Raw genomic sequence first — 13,099 nt, 5'->3', positions numbered from 1 at the left:
TTTGAATCTTTTTGATAGTAGCTGGCACAGTATCACAGTACGTTAATGTCTTCGTAATCATCCCAAACACACATTGGGATCAGTCATGTTTCTTATTAAGTGATTCCAACTTTGTGGCTTATTCTGGTGAGTGAACATTTAAAGTTGTGGTTGCAACTAATGAAACACTGTAAGTCAGATCTGGTTTTCTTCAGTGATGATTTTTTTTTTTTTTTTTTCTGATAAAAGTTTTTCCAGAACAGTGACTGTAACCTTGCTCTCTTCAACACTTCTTTGAAAAAGCAAAATGATTTATACGCAGGTCCGTACTTCAAAGTACAAAGTTATGTTTTCCAGATTATGTGTGAGAAAAGGACTGTGACACCTTGAGGTTACTTGGGTAAGAAAGTAATGAGCAAACCCAGAATACGTTTGAAACCAACATCAACCTAAATTTAGTGGCACCGACAGTCCATTTTATCCATTTATTGCTTCGAACTGCACTTTTCAGTCATCCAGAGGACAATCTTGTTCGTCCGTATTATTCTCACAAAGAGTTTGAAGTTTCACATGATCTTGGTAACCTTTGCACTATAATCACAAACAGACACTTTGCCTGAGGCCCTTTGCTAAGTACAGATGTAACTCAACATGGCACATTGAGCTATTCAGAGCAGTAATGAGAGTTTCTTTTATAACAAAATAAACTGCACTCCTGTGGCTATTTTCTTTAAACTGTATACTGTATACTGTATGAAAGTTGTCAATGTGTTATGTGTTTTGGGATTGTTGGCGCCAACTTAAGACATGTACAGATGATTCACTGTAATAACAGTGTGATGAAGCTGTGGTATTATTATCCTCATCTGCTAATCGCTTGCTTCCTTTTTACACAGCCTGTTCAAGGCGGGAATAATGCGCTGTTATTCTACCTCACCTTTCTGTGGTCATTATTCCCCTCTAAGCCGGCAGCAGAGGTAGTAACAGCACCAAACCCACCTGTGTGTAAAAGGAGTGAGCAGTCGAGCCAGTGTGTGGCCTTTTGACGTCTAAAGCTTAATTAGACCGCTTTGAATCGACATGTGATGCAGGCATTATGCTGTAGCCTACGGCGTAGCGTTAAGTGCACCTCCCCATTAATTTAACTGCGCGTTGCAGCGACACAGACCACGTCTGCTTGGTAGCATTGCATTTCTGGCTTGTCCTCCAGTGCTTAGTGGCGGTGCTAATACATCGGTTAATGACCTGTAGTTACCCAAGTAAACACACTGACCTCTTTGGCTGTTGCAGTCTCTCCTCTCAGGCTGGCTATTTCTCTTGTTTTTGGCTCACAACAGCATAGTGCAACCGTAAATCAGCCTCAGAGCGAGCAGCAGCTAACAGCTAACTCAAAGAAGAAGAACAGCAACCAAAAATGTATGCAAACTGGGGAGACGACGGCCTTACCTTCCGAGCAGAGGACTATCAATCACCAACAGAAAATGATTGTTATTGCCATCGAATGCATTGTTAAAAAGTGCTGCTCTGCACACACAGTATCTGAAGGCCACACTAGAAGCCTACACTGTTGTGTTACATGTCACACCTCTTTTGCTTGCAGAAAGCTGGCATACTGCTCAAAATCACACAATGCTGTGTCCCAAATTCTTACACACACTGTTTTGAAGTGAGAACATACAAAATCTCAACTTCTCTCCTGGTCAACAGACTTCCAGTCATCGAATTCAGACTTTTCAGAAACCTTTTCATAAGCAAAAGGGATTCATATCTATTGAACCAAACCTGCCAACTGATCAAATAAGAAGTCAAGCTGAAGAACTGGCATCAAGTGTGTAATAAAGTGAAAAATGACATGAATCATTCAAGAGCTGAAGGAGAGATGACAGCACCTCAACTCTGCTCGTTCCAGACCAGACGATGAGTTCTGCTCTTCCCACTGTCTCTGCTCTTCTCTGATGTTGCGTATTTCTAATCCCTTTTTACTTTCAAAACACATTCTTTCCATTTCTCGTGCCAGCTTTTAGGATACCAGGATGAAGACTGATTCAAGGCTAGAGCATGTTTGTGCAACTGCACCAAAGCCCTGTGTGCAAATTAAGAAAAAAATATGTTACACAACTCAAACTGCCATAAATTATCCATGAAAACAAACAGCATGCTCCAAAGATGATTATTTATATCCAAATGGAGGATTTTTGGACCTATAATGCTGGTTGATAATTCCTGGAATATTTAGTCTCCACTTGTTAACACTCTGATGTTGAGTAAAGCAAAATATGTCACATTATCCATGACATGTGGCTCTGCACCAGAATATTCATATTTCTAATGAAGGATGTTCTATGTCTGGAAAAAGCAGGCTCTAAACTCACATCCTTTAAAACTCTTCAAAACAGTTTCAAAGTAAAAACAGCGAACAACATATTATTAATATCACTGAAACCGATCGGTTCAAGACTACACTTCTTCGCTTTGACGTCTCTGTAGACCTGATCCTCCTTGAGATGGCATGTCTGCACTACAGACATCTCACATGTGATCAAAGGCCTTTACATCCCTCACAGAAAGATCAGGGTGCTTCTGTCACCTTTAATAAAACCCTGGAAAAATACCCGAGTCTTCCTAGAGACACCAGGGATCCCTCCTCCACCCAGTTCCCACCATTTGAACTTTTCATGCCTAAGCTGCAGGCTTTTGTCTCCCAGCCCTGGCTTTGTGCATAAAGAAGAACAGATCATACGTCTCTGTTATCACTGAATTTCAGTCATATGTGAACTTATTTCATTTTCTTAATTCATCCACAGGTTATTCTACAGAGCTCTCTATGTTTCAAATGATGCTTCACTTGTGTCAGTGACAACAGACTTCCATTTATCAAAGCTTATGTCAATATGTTTGTGTTGAAGTGCTGTTATCGTCTGTGGTATTTATATCATTGCTGTATTATTTCCTCACTGATAACGGGGCACTATGTTGTTTTGGAGAAGAAATTACATTTTTCAGAATTTTGATATGGACAATATTAATGCGGCAGAAATATTTATTTTTTCAGATTTTATAGTGTAGTTATGCAGAGATTTCCCAAACATGTTTTTTTCAAAATAAGGAAATATTTTAAATCTGCATGCAAAACATTTCTGATGATAAACAACTTAATAGTCAATAAAATTCCTTCTTTTGTAGGAGCCAAATTTGGATTACAAAAAGGCAAGCAGCAGCAGACACTTAAAATTCAATTTTGTTATCTTTTTGTCTTTTTTTACGGAAGCCCTAAAGGGCCATGCATTCATACATTTATTTCCTCCGTTTTCCCGTGATAACGAGTTAATTTTGTCGAGAGCTCGAGATAACGAAACGTTGTTTTCCCGAGATAACGGGATAATTTTCTCGAGATCTCAAGATAACGAAACTTTGTTTTCCCGAGATAACGATATAATTAATTCGAGATCTCGCGATAATGACTATGATATGATAGGCCTCTATTGTTATCTCGGGAAAACAAAGTTTCGTTATCTCGAGACAACAAATGAAATTAACTCGTTATCACGGGAAAACGGAGGAAATAAAATGTATGCTTCTGTACAAGTATAGCTATTGTTATACTTGGCATATCTAGTGTCATCTAGTTCCATTATATTTGAGAGGAGGCAGACATCTCAAAAGCCGATATCTCCAATACCAGGCTATTCACACAGAAACATTCTAGATGCATATAGAGCGCTACAGGTAAAGGAAAAAATATGTATTCCTGATTTTAGGAAGAACTGTTCCTGCTATGTGACATATAGAGAGTTCAGCTTAAGGAGATTAACAGTCCTCTGAATTATGGAAAACTTTGTTTGGAAGCAGTTCTTCAAACTGAACATCAGTAGACATCTTTCCTCCCATCTTGGTTGGAAAAAAAAAGCCTGAATCCTCTGTAGACCATAAAGACAAAATATGGAAAATGACTTAAAATAATCATCTTTAGGAAATACAGAGATGAGATGCCTCAGGCCTCCCTTTGCCTTTCATTAAACGCATGTACACACAAATACACACACACACCTTTATACCAGCACACCTGGCACTGGAACATACAAAGTACAAAGATAAACCGGAGCGAACTCGTGTCCTTGATGTAATTGTCATCAATACGTTTGTGCAGGTGTGAAAGACTTCCATCGACATAAGAACCAAGGCTAACGTGTGTTTGCACCTGTCCACATGTGCGTCCTGACCGTGCTCGTCAGTGAACATGCCCCTAGCATTGTTTTATGACTGCAGCTCCACCAGTTCTGAGCCTCCCAACACCTGTACAATAAATCACCAGCCTGCTCCTGTAGGTGTTACATAACCCAGCAGGGGTTTACTGACGCCAAACACAGAGCTGCCTGCGGTGGAGGCCTGACGCGGGGCCGGCTGGACGGAGCCAACTCATCCTCTATACGGGTGGGTGGCGCTGCGGCACACAGGTGTCATTACGGGTGCTTCAGAAACTGATAAATGTTGTTTGGGACTAAAAATAACTGTAGCAAGTTCTTACAAATTTACACCTTAAAGGTCCTTTTTGTAAGAAATTCCCAACTTGGCAAATACTGTCGTAGGGATGCTGGCTGACCTGTCCTACCATTCCTAAGTGTCAGTATTTGATGAGCTGGGAATGAGACTCAAAAATCTACTTTTCTCACAAATAGTAACTTTAAAGGGTCCAGGTTTGGGTTTTTAAAAATAAGGTCATTGGTCACCTTAAGTCAGATACAGTTAGCCACTAGCTGGTGAACCTGCAAGTCAAACATCAATTAGCTGAAAACATATTTTCTCGGGGATCGGGAATGACCAAAACTGCTCCTGGATTTGTAAATAACATACTGTTGGTTTTCCTGTTAACCATAGCAACGAAAGCTTGGCCAAAGAAAAACTACTATGTGGCTAGAAAATTCACTATATTGTTGCCATGTGTTGTCCATGTAAACATCATTAGAACAAATTGCTTGTGGTGTTGGGGACCTCCATGAACTTCATATTTTGGTATTTCATAAACAGATTTGAAAATGATTCAAACTGTGATTAAAGTTCCTCAGCTGGGATGCAAACCAACTGGAGTTTCCATACGAACAAAATAAATGTGTGACACGCAATGGGAGGAAAAACACAAACTTAAATAAGTCGCAACGTGTCACAGTGGTGACGTGAGCTCATGAAATCCAATCACAGCGAGATGCCAAAGTGTCGGACAGCTGATGTGTGTTCAATAACGTGACTGCTCCACGCTGTGCTTGTGTTCTTGTGTCGATTCCATCTCTTTCTGCTGAGGCTGTTGTTAGAGAGAGAACCTCCAAGAGCAAGTTTCAGAAAGTCCCTCGATGTGGAGCCAAGTATTAATGCAAACCCTTTGACTCCACAGGAGGGAGAGTGAGACCAACTCTGGCTCAACAGCAGCGCCGAGAAGCAAGACCCCTTCTGTCTTCATCATCCCTGCATGAGATGTACAGGTTGTGATCACAATGTAAAGCAGATTGAATCATCATCTCTCTGGAGGTCCAGCTGATTTTTGGTAACTTGGCTTTGGCAAGAGGGCAAGAACAGACTTGGGGACCACCATGCTCGCTTTGTATACTCAGCGTGTTGTTATTTGTAAATCACAATCATCCTAAAATCACTTCACAGCAACACTCATTAGATTAGTTAGCTGTAAGTGATTATTGACATGCTCCATCCCAGTGTGCGTGTCAAAGATTTGACTTCATTAGTGCAGTAGGCACAAAACGGCAGAAATAGGTGCAAAAAAGTGCACCAGGCAGTGTCAGATTTTTGTGGAAGTCGGAAAAGAAATATGTCCCGCAACATTAACTTTTCTTAAAGAAACACTTCGTAGTTTCTACAAACCGACTCACCTAAAGGACAACACAGTTTTGCATTAGTGTGCATTAGTACCTCATTAATATTGTAAATACTAAAATTCTGAGTCTAAATTTCTTCCCCTTTAAATTCACATTCCTGGATTACAAGGAAAAGTATGCTGCAAAATGTTAAAACACATTTAAATGTCACAAGTTCAAAATCTTCAATTTCACCAACATTTTTCCAGTATTAAAGTCAAGAGTTGGATGAACTTCACGCTCATTACAAATGAAAAATAATCACTTGGAAACCAGAGAAGAATTGAGACTCTTACGTGTGTCTTTGTATGGTAATATAAGACCTACCAGGGTTCATTTTTCTGTACACATTGGTTAAGAAAGACAGTTTGGCGGACTTTACTGTTCCCTCTCCGCTCCGCGTCTCTTGGCCCAATGTTCAGGCTGGCATGCAGCCGATTAAGAGCTCCTCTGTTTCATGGTTTGTCAGCATCGATCGCATGAATGATGGCAGAATTAAACCCTGACAGACGATGAGGTGAGTGCAGTCCTACATCAGCACTGGCTTCAGTCTGGTTAATCTGCATTATGTCAGCTGTCATGTTTATTTTTAATGTATTGCACAAAAAGGCACAGCAATAGTTCCTCCTGATCCCCTTTATGTCCCTCCACACTACCCCTACTATTGTTATCAGAAAGAGACCATGCATACTCTGAAGTCATGGCTGATGTGTGACAGTCTAATATGGTAATCCTGGTATGAAGGTTTTGTCACTGTAGCACTGACACACACAGAGACTGATCTGGTTCACTGCAGCGCCCTCCTCAGGCCTGTAAGAGCAGACAGACCCATAAGTGTCCAAAAAGAGTTTTTCCCTTCTGTTTTGACTTCATGAAAGTTGAGTTGTACATAGAAAGAGCTAGATCAGCACCGATATATCACAGCACATTCATGTTATCACTTACATAAACCTCAGAGCGCCCTGAGAGACCTGAAAAAGAGATTATATCTCTGCTGTCTCTGTCTGACGTTGTCTTCTTTACCCAAATCTCTCATGAGAACAAATTACAAAAACACTGGAGTGTATTTGAACTGATGAAATTTCTTCCTTTGAATGTTTCTCCTTCCTGATTATAAACCCCCAAGTTTCATAGTCCACAAACAATAACCCTTTCAAACTAATAAATAATACAAATTAAATGGCACGTTCACCCAAAAATGAACATTTTAATTATACTCAACCCCATGCCGATGGAAAGTCAGGTATTATTATAGATTATTATAGAAGTATTGTAGTCCAAAAAAAAACATTTCTGGAGCTTTACAGCAAAAAGGGGGTTGTAGCATCAACGATCATTTCATGGTTTAGAAGATGTACAGCACAGAACTCATAGTTCACACACAGAACCCAAATAAGAGCCAGAACACATCTTTATCCTGGTGTGAGCTCATTCCAGTTTAACAAGAGTCATTATATTGTTTAGTCATAGTGTTAATAGTGTTGTAAATCGTGGGCGATTCAACAAAACAAAACAGTCTGTTGACCAGCGGTACTTCCGCTACAACCTGTTTGCCGCCTGGTGCTGGTACGTCACAGCTTTCCCCTCACACCTCAGGAGAGCAGTCACAGTCTAAATCCAATTACAGCCATTTCCCAGAAGTCCCAAAGCCCCCATAAAGCCATCAGACCTCATTTCACCCAGGTCACTTCACAAACACAAGTGTGAGGACCTGACTGCTTGAGTTTCATACAGAGGCTGATAAAAAAGCAACTCTCACTCCCAATTTCTGCAAATACTGCATATGGGTGCCATTACGTGTTCGACAGGTGCTATGCTCCTCGTGCTCCTCCTCTTACCAGGACTGACGGAGAGAATTTGATGAACGTCAACAATCATAACAGAAATTAACTGTTGATGCGTTACCTCGTCCTGAGGTAATGTCGATTTCTGTCTGTGTCATGTCAGATAGATTTTCATCAGCAGTTGTGGTTGTTTTAACAATGAAGACAACTCCCATGATCCCCGCTTCAATGATGTCATCAAACTAAGTCGGCAGAAATTATAAACTGTACGTTTTAAACTGCTTGCTGCAAAATTAAATTCTTCCCAAATGTTTCCCTGAGCCGCCTGTTCACATACTTCCATCTGCTTTCTGCCTGTATGGAGGTCAGTATAACTAATGACGCATCAGAGTGATTCCTGGATTCAAGTCAAATATGACTGCCTTCACTGGGCCTGACACTGGATCTGTTTCTTGCACACTCCTTGTGCAATGACCTCACACACTGAAGGAGAAATGAACCAATAACAACTTCACCCCACAATACCTCCAATAAAAGTGTGATAAAGTATGGTATATTGTCTACAGTGGTTAATGTGAGTCAGTTTAGTATATTACAGAGAATATTCAACACATCCAAACCATAGACCAGATTCACACGGCGGCCATTTTCGTCAGATCGCAAGCTCAGGGTGGGAAGCTCAATTGCGCATTGTGCACTACTGTGTTCCAGGTTGCAAGTCCTAAAAACGTAGGGAGTCTGACAAACTGATCCTTCAACTGCTTTGTGGGTTATCAGCAACTGAAAAGACAGTGGACAAATCTGGAGGGACATCAAGCCATATTTCGAGGTAAAACAACATACAGTATTTTCCATTAGCTTCCGTTAGAAAACAGCTAATGTTAGCATTCAACCAATTAAGGTAAATTTATTCTAAAATATCAACGTACTACTTGACACATTTATATAAATACATTATTTTATTTGAAAACAGTAGTGTTAGCTAGGATGGCTAGCTAGTTGAATGTTAATGTTCGCTATTCGGTTATAAAATATTTTATTTTACTTTGAAATATGGCCTGATGTCCTTCCAGGTTTTCAGTAGTAGCTCAATTGGGGAGCTGTGAAATTTTTTATATATATATATATATATACATATATATATATATAATAAGAATTGTTAAATTCTCTACGTTTATACAACTTGCAACTTTGAACACAGCAGCATAACATTATCACACTCTGAGTGTGACGTCAGAGGAAAATGGCTGCCGTGTGAATATATGCTATTAAGAATGTGTTGTAATAATTTGCTCGCTAGTTTGGTACATAACATTTAGCACAGCCGCTCTGTTGTTGGTAGCGGTGCTGGGTCAGGCATGTGTGAGCTGACCAGTCAGAGCAGACTGGGTATTCATAAGGGGGGTCTTAAAGAGACAGGAGCTAAAACAGAGTGTTTACACAAAGGGGGAGCACTAAAGCATGTAAACATGTACAACTGTAGAGCTTGTGGGAGAAATCAAACCAGGATCCCTGTGGCAGCCTTATTACCACGATGCACGTGTTTAAACAGAAAGACTCCGAGCATGAGCTAGGCCTTTGCCCAGGGCTTACAAAGGCTAGTTATTAAAATGACAGGTGGTGTCACTTTTTACACTTCCTTTGAGGTACAGCCCATAACTACTATCACGTTAAAAGAAAAGGGGCGGAAAAAAACTTTACAAGCGTGTTGCATAATGTTAAATCTCGAGGGGCACCCCTCTCCCCTATCGTCCGTTCACAGGTGAAAAAAAAGAATTCACACCGACGTGCTTCGTTTCATCACCCTGAGACAGCAGCTGTCAGGAGGCTGCAACGCAATGTCTGCATGCAAGATATTTCTCTGTAATGCCGGTACGGTACTGTCAGCAGCAAAAGTACACATAATGCATATGTTGGCAGATGAGAAGCAATAATAGAAAAGTCTGAACACACTGTTCAGATGTTTCAGTCCAGAAAGTGAGCAGATTTGACCTTATATGGCGCACTGAAATACAGCACATTTTTCCACTCAGGTTCAAAGAATTTGACTTGAGTTAAGGTCTTGAGTTTGTGAGCTTGAAAAAAAAATCACACTGCCAAAGAGTAAAGGTTCCTTAAGAGGAGCTATAAAACTATTCAAGTAAACAAAATAGAAAGAAAGAACCTTTTCAGGTTTGACATTGTTTCGACATCTGATTTAGCACCGTGTGCTTGTTACTCACCAAAAACAAAAGAATGTAGCAGCTCTTCAGCAAAAATGTGATCACTCACAGAGAGATAGATACATTTAGACCAGATTTTAAGTGCATATAGAACCTGTGATGAGGGGTCAGGGTTATGCATAGCTTGGTTGTAGAGGGTCAAAAGCTAAAAATGTTGGTGACAGCCTGTGTGTGGTGGGAGCTTTTCCATAGAGACACCTGAGGTCAGTCCCTGCCACATGCCTGTCATAAAAAATTAAAAAGAGTAGTTGTGTCTGTTGGACAGTGTGTCTCATGTTGGTGACAGAGCTAACCAACCTGGCCATTACTGCCACTAACTACACAGTAATTAGATACAAATATTTTTACCATGCAGTAACTTGCGCTATTTCAAGTTGCATGGACATGGTAGAGGCAAATGTTTGAATACATCCCACCCTTGGAAGACATAGCAAACAGAACACCTTGACCTCAGTCAGGCATATCTGTCAAAATGTCTCCATCTGTTTTGAGTGGCAGTGCAAAAGCAGGGAGCCGCAGTGAGAAGGTATGGTCTCAACTGAACTGGAGATGAAGGACTAGGACTGAGGAGTGAGTTTAACCTTCAGGGCCTGAAGAAAAGCAAACATTGGCAACAGAGGACAAAGGACATTGAACAAATGTGGTTATAAAGGTGAGTCCTGTAAGCATTATAGGGTGCTCAGTCAATTGGTGAGTTGTCCGACCTGCAAGCTTACTGTCTTGGTTCACTCTCAACGCTCCAACAGTGTCACCTTCAGCAAAAAAGCTATAAAAAAACAACTGCACTACCTGCCCAGCACCAACTAGCAGAGGAACGGAGTTAGTAACTAGCTGATGAGCACTGTGGAGCATTTAGCAGATAAAGAGACTAATATTTTCCTTGGTGGAGACCAAAAACAGAGGTAACGGGTGACTGAATATTGGGCTTATATTTACCAGGATGCTAGAGACACGTAACCAGATGAATTATTACATTGCTTCTGCTGGTTAAATAAATATGCAACTGTTTGCTGACCACAAAATGCATTTCCTGCTGAAAATGCAGTGTGAATGCTAAAATGGGTGATTATACAAAAATTGCCTTTCTCTGCCTCGCCAACAGTCTGAGATGAGAATTTGAACCCCTGACCATGTGATCACGAGCCATGTGTTTTACCCATTCTGCCACAGAAACATAGAAGAAGCTGCAGCTGCAATCAATCATTAATCAACCATGTGTATAGACGTGTGAATTTTGTAACTACTTCTGCATTCACACTAATAAACGGGCCATATTTAGCTAAAATGTGACAATACATCGGTACTGTGTTCTTGATTTGGCCAAAATGAGCTCAGATATTGCAGGTTTAGAGTTCAGAATCAGGAACTTCGCTGATTTTAAACCAGCTTTGTATCAGATGTTGGTGGTAAAAGGAAATTAACTAATTCAACTTCTCATCCGCAGCTGTCCCCCGCACAGCGCAGATTTATGCACGGGCCTGCTTTCCAGCGATTAAATACTTCTTCAAGTCAAGACATTCACTAATTGTCACTGCAAGAGTCTTTAAAACATCATGTTGACCTAGCAGAACCTCTTGATGAACCCTCAAGGAACTTGTGAGGAGGTCGAGAGTCATTAGTCGTAGACAGTTGCCAAAACAGAGTGACTGATGGTTTGGCTCAGACAGTTGTCCCAAGGTGAGGTCAGGATGAGGTCAGCAACAACCTTTCACTTTTCCCAACACTGAGGTATCACGTTTCTCCTCATCCTTATCACAAGTGAATTTTTGAATCTCATGAAACCACATGAATCAGAGTCCACTCACAACTCGGCTGCCTACCTCTCTGTCCACTCTCACGCTACTTCTTCTCTTTGACCTTAACTACTCGCCAAACACTCAGATAAATAGGACAGGGGTGGAGTACAGGAGGGAGGATTGTAATTGGATAAAGTCATATTGCGATTGAAATATGTTGTTGTTTTCCAGAAAACTTGGTCATCTGAATTTTTCCAGTCTAAGTAGATGGAAGTAGGGCACTGAGGCGGGGTGTCAGAGCTCCTTAAAGGCCTCACTGCACATCTGCACTGAGCAGAAGAGGACACAGCGCTAACATGAACCAGATTCACTTCATCCAAAGGTCAGATGCTAGAATCAGCAGCTAAGCAGGCGTACACCAGGAACTTTTGGTGTGTTTATGTGTCATATTCAGTCATATTTCGACATTGTTGTTGGATGTTATTGTAATTGACACCAATGGTGATCTGCACAGACTCCAGTATAATCCTGTTTTTAATTATGCTCTGTGAGAATAACTGCAAGATGGGAAAATAGGGGTTTACCTCAATATTCAGCACACACTCACACACACTTGTTAACCTCAGCTGGTGATACTCCTCTCTCCGCTCTGAGTAATCGCTACATCTGGGATCTTTTGCGCAAATGCCCATGAGTATGTACATTCATCTTTACAAGGTGGAATTCCCCCATAAAACTTATTCACTGCATGATGCTGCAGCTGCTGGTCTGCTTTAGCTGGACTGTCAGCGCTGTGTTTTAAAGGTAGGACTCAACTGTGATCAGTATCACCTCTGGCTGGTAGCTGTAGTATTGCACACATCTATTGTTTGACACCATGAGGAGTCAGGAATCCAGTTCATCATCATTATCATCATCATCGCCATGTTAATGGTTCATGTCTCTGAGCATCAGAGTGCATCTTAGTAGTCTCTACACTCCAGTGATGTGGGACACTGCATCATGGAGGACAGATCATTTTCGCCAACCTAACAGGCAGGACATCTGCTTGGCTTTTGCTATAAGTCTACCAAATATCAGTGTTACATACATGTTTACTTCAACATACAAGTTTTCAACGCATTACGTCTGACAAATTGTTACAGACCTGGCATTTGTATTCATGACAGTGGTGTTGCACTCAGAAACTGTGGGCAACAGCATTACATAACGCTACTTTAAGGTGAGTTGCAGCTCCCTGAATGCAGTTAAAGGACTGTAATGTACACGGCCTGTTGTTGCCTGCCACTTAATCAGTCCCAGACTGTGACACCCACCTGGAAATGTTAGGTTTGGTATGAATTTCTGTAATTATGTTAGACCAGTGATGTTAAAAGTAAATTAATAGTAAAAAGCTAAAATAAGACAGTGATTCTTGGAGCTAAATGCTAATGTCAACATGCTAAAACACACACACTGCATAGCTTTGCAGGGCAGCAATTACCTCAGGAAGAAGTTGAACTACAGTAAAGAAACCT

The sequence above is a fragment of the Pagrus pagrus genome (assembly GCF_965226575.1).
Source record: "Pagrus pagrus genome assembly, chromosome: 14".
NCBI lineage: Eukaryota > Metazoa > Chordata > Actinopteri > Spariformes > Sparidae > Pagrus > Pagrus pagrus.
This window is presented reverse-complemented; position numbering follows the sequence as displayed.